We start from the raw sequence: 5,077 nt of genomic DNA on the forward strand, positions 1-5,077 counted from the left end.
AGACTAAGTAGATAGGAAATCATTTATAAATTAAGAAAACAGTACTTTGCCATTGAGCTGCAAATTTTTCCACCTAATTTGATATTTGTCTCACAACTTTGTGGTAGCTTATGAAGCATTTTAACTTTTAGTTATAATAATTATATATTAAGGATTCTGGACTTTGTATGATACTTAGGTTTTCCCCACTCTGAGATGATAAAGGCATTCTTCATGGTGTTTCCTATTACTTTTATTATTAACAAACATTCTTACAAGTTTTAAAGATTATAATTTTTAAAAATTTTAGTGCATAAGATCACATTCCCTGGTTCAATTTATACCTGAACTAGATTAGCAAATCAACCTGTGGAAACAGAATAAATTAGTAGCAAAGAGCTTGGACTCTGGAGTTGATAAGACTAGAATTTGGACTTTTCTTTTTCTGGAATGTTCTACCTTGGGCATACTAATTAAATCTTTTTAGTCTCAAAGCATCATCTGTAAAATTTAATGATAAATAATACTTAGTTTGTTGTGAGAATTGCATGACATGATTCATTTAAAGCCCTAGCACATGCTTGACAAGCTGGAAGCATTTATTAAATGTAAAGTGTTACTGTAATAATGATCATTATTTTCAGGAGAGGTATATGCCCCTCTTTTTATCATTCAGGTAACATTAGTTGACAACATTGTATAGGTTTTAGGTATACAATTTCTCACCTCAGCAATTGTATGTATCACACCACACCCACCACCAAATGCCCAAACTTCACCCACCATCAACAAATCCAGCCCCCCAGCCCACCCCTTACAGTCCCCCTCTTCCCTCTGGTAACCACCATGCAGTTATGTGAGGGCCACAGACTATTCTTTTAACCCCTACCACCATCCCATTTTCATGACTTTAATCACAGGGGCTAATTTAAAAAAATTCAAATTTGCTAACACTATCACTTCAGCATTAACAATCCAATCTCTTAAGAATAGCAGTTGGTGACACTGGCAAGTACATTAGACTCACCTGCTTAGTTTTTTAAATTCCAGATGCCTGCGTTCTTACCCCCATTGATTGTTTTTCTTGGTCTGGGGTATGGCCCAAGCACCAGTATTTTCAAAATCCCTCTGATGATTTCAAGGGGCAGTCAAGATCTAGAACCACTACCCTAACACTACGCCAATGATTTCAGATATGGAGAGAAACATATTCATTGCTTCTAAAGAATATGCAGAAATCCTTTATATGCCACAAGTTAGTTAAGAAAACATTAAAAAGGAACATAGAAGAGGTGTGTCACAAAATGCAGGCATCACAGATATGAGGGAAAGAGTTAAGAAATTGAAGATATTCTTTGCATCTACATATGTAAGGCATCTTTCTCAGAAAGTTCAGGGTAACAATACTCTTAATATTTTAAAAAATTAAACATACTAACATAAACATTAAGTTTCAGGGTGTACAATGTATGGTGTTTGTACATATTGTGAAATGATCACAAGTGATCATAAGTTAACACTTATCACCAAATACAGTTACAGATATTTTCTAGAGATGACAAGTTTTAAGAGCTACACGTTAAGAAAATTTCAAACATAATAGTTTTATTATTATTAACTGTACATTTACTTTGTAGCTAAAATTTTGTAGCTTTTGATGCCTTCACCCATTTCTCTAAATGCTTTTGTAACTGCTACTTACAGGTAAGGGACAGGGAATATTTATATTTCGAGATAGGACTCAGTTGTTCAGCTAGATAAACTTAAGATTCTTATTCCCCCATTGCTTCCCTAGATAATTCTAAAAATAATGTATTATTTATGATCATGAATAATATAGTACCTTTATGCATTTTTGCAATTTAGGAAGGATTTAGTATTGTATTTATAGATACATAAATAACTGTGAGTAGGTTATAGAAAATAATTAAATATTATCAATCCAAGTAAAGAGAAATGTGTTATAAAAAGTTTGAAGAGTCAGGAGACTTAGACTTCAGTTCCTGAGTTTCAGTTTCCTAGCTACACAATAAGAAAGAATTCCCAAAGATTCCTTTCAGCTCTAACTACTGTCTCACCAATCACCTAACTAAAACCATTCCAAATCAATCAATAAAAGACAAAAAATTATTCTAGCTTAAACTTTTAAATCTCATCGTCTTGTTTTGTCTTTACTTATCTAAGGCAGCAGTATACCATCTCAAAACTGAGTCTTTTATTAAATTAAGCCTTGGTAATATTTGATACTAGTATGCCTGGCTAACTGGTATATTTACACAGTACATTTAACTGGGAGCGTTGGTATTTTCATCCAGAGGCATGACTAATGGAGGAGGGTAGGGTGTTGAATCTTGAAACTGGTGATGGTATATTGGACTGTAAGCTTTCTATTACCCTTCAAATAATGCCCTGTGGGTGACTTCAATTTGGACCCATTCTGAGACTGTCTTCTACATTTTCTTGTAATATTTTCTACTTCTCTTTTTGCATTGTATTATAATCATTAGAACTCACATAATTCACATATAATCTTATACTATTGTCTTTACATCATTTCTTCCCTATAGTATTGTACATCTTTTGATGCTAGGTTATATTATATGGAATTCTCTCCACAAACTAATATAGTGTCTTGGCATGTAAAAAAAAGCTCGATAAATGTTTACCTGATTAAAATTGTTTAAAATTTTAATGACTTCAATCCCATTGTTCCCCATATCTTTACCTGTGGTACTTCAAACTTTCATAGTTTTTTTTTTCAATATTTCCATTAAAAAAAAAAAGTCCCATTTTATGATAGCATCCTTTATTTCTGAAAATAGCAATGAGCTTTCAACTCTCTCACTGTAGTAATTGTGATGGCAAAGTATAGAATAATACTTTAGATAAGCTTTTAGTAGTGAATGTGTAGGGTAACTGTAAGAAGTGTTATTTTAATGAGGTAGTTTAGGTATGCTATCAACTTGTTCAAATATTATAAACACACCAAAATGAAATTTTCTAGATGCTAATTATAATTTACTAAACTTAATTATTCTGAATTAACAATGAATAACTATAACATTCAATACATATTACAAATAATGAAGTTATTTATATAACTCAAAATTGAGTAATAATAGTGCTGAAGTACTAGTATGGTAGTACTCAAATTGAGTGTGACAGTATTTTGAGGAAATAGAATGAAATTTCCATTTTTAGTATAAAAAAATCCCATTGTTTAAAAATGTTTAATATTAAAATTAAAATTGCTACTTTTGATAATTTAACAGAATTTTAACAATTTATCAAATAGTAAGAGGAAGAAATAGAAACCCTGTATGTTCAGAAGGAATTTCATGTTTTTAGTTGAACAGTTATAGCGAGGTTTTGAATTGAGTGATGCTTCAGTATTAGTTAAAAATGATCCACCTTCACCTCCCTTTTGATACCTTTGTGGACTCCAAATTTTCACCTGGAAAATTAATATTTTCTAGGTAAGGGATTCTATATTGCCACTCAGTAGACTGGTTAGGAGTCAACTTAAAGCACCAAAGCTTTCAGGACATAATTTTTTGAAGCTTATGCCGGCTAAAGAATATACTTGTTACTGGTATCATTTCCAAGCCACTTCTAAATTTCCAGTTAGGTGCATTAATTTATTAAAGATTCTTAAAACGCTCAAAAGAATATTGTGCCTTTCACAAAATTTTGCTAGCTGCAATAAAAATATCCTTAGAAGTTAGAAAATGGTAATTTTGGAGATTTGGATAGATTCCTTATATTTTCTGGTCCAATGTACACATATACTTAATTTGAAGGTATAATGATGATTCCACAGTGTTCCTATAAATACCATTTCACAGTACTGGTAGTGAGTTCTTTGTTCAAAGGTTGTTCTTAAAATGTTCTTCAAACTGTCTTTCAGATCATTCTTACATGCTAATCTGTAAATAAGCAAATTTCAAAGGCAATAGCAAAAAAGGCCATTTAAAACAAAGCTGGGTACATTCTGAGTTATATGTAGTTTCGATTTTTTTTTTCAATTCAAAAGTCACATGTGTTAGTGCATTAAAATAAGTTTCACAAATGGAAATTATAGCTATGGGAAAGTTGTTTTAAGTAAATTTCACTAGCAAGTTCATTATCTAAAATTCTAGGTGATTGAAGTAAATATTGATCCTTTGCAAAATACTTTTAGAGGCGTATCTCAAATATACTTTTTAAAAGTATGCTTTTAGTTTTTAAAAGCGCGGGGGTCCTATTGGCACGACAAATTCTCTAACATATAATACCCTTTTGGTCTTTTTCTGAATTGCCCCTCACTGAGTATTAAAGGGAACTGCTGTCAAGAAAGGTATTTTCAAGATGGATGTTGACAGAAGCAAAATTTCTTGGACAAGACAATTCCAATTTTGAAGACGAAAATATCAAAACACTTTTTATGTCTCGTTCCTCTTCCCATCTTTAAAGTACAACTTAAATCGCAATACGACTCCTTTTCCCATCGTGTAACCGAGCGATGATGCTAGGCAAGACGTAGGCTTTACTTTGTTAGCCGTACGTTAATGAAACCCCTGCGCTTTCCCCAGATCTTTTGGCTGATAATCTCAAACATGGAGGATGCTTCTGATTCTTCACAAGGGGTTGCTCCATTAATTAATAATGTAGCTCTCCCAGGCTCTCCGCCGTCTCTTCCTGTATCAGTGACAGGCTGTAAAAGTCATCGAGTAGCCAATAAAAAGGTAGAAGCGAGAAGTGAAAAGCTCCTCCCAACAGCTCTTCCTCCTTCGGAGCCGAAAGTAGATCAGAAACTTCCCAGGAGCTCCCAGAGGCGGGGAAGTGGCGGTGGGACGCGATCCCCCCGCGCGGAGCCAGGCCGTGGCAGCGGGAGAAGCGGCTGCTGGGGGCGCGGAGGGGCCGGCGAGCGGCGACCCTCGGGAGCACGGAGCCTCCCCCTCGCCGCCTCTGTAGTTGAGAAGGTGGAGAAGTGGCAGTCGGCGTGCTCGCAGGTGAGGGGCTCGGTGTGGTCGCTCGGAAGCCGGCCGGCGCCCGCGGGGGAGTGTAGGCGAGCGGGGGAACAAAGCGGAGCGGCGCCGGGGTCCGCCCGCTGCGGGCG

General features: G+C 35.3%; 1 protein-coding gene across 1 annotated transcript in view; it reads left to right on the forward strand.

Annotated features, from left to right (window-relative positions):
• The first annotated feature begins 4,849 nt into the window (after window positions 1-4,849).
• Window positions 4,850-5,077, forward strand: part of BAZ1A (bromodomain adjacent to zinc finger domain, 1A) — an 87,138-nt gene continuing 86,910 nt past the window's right edge. The window contains exon 1 of the mRNA XM_004681945.2: window positions 4,850-4,970. The gene's annotated coding sequence lies outside the window, so the exon portion shown is untranslated. The remainder of the gene's footprint in view (window positions 4,971-5,077) is intronic.

The sequence above is a fragment of the Condylura cristata genome, unplaced genomic scaffold (genome assembly GCF_000260355.1).
Source record: "Condylura cristata isolate star-nosed mole 26May11 unplaced genomic scaffold, ConCri1.0 scaffold00013, whole genome shotgun sequence".
NCBI lineage: Eukaryota > Metazoa > Chordata > Mammalia > Eulipotyphla > Talpidae > Condylura > Condylura cristata.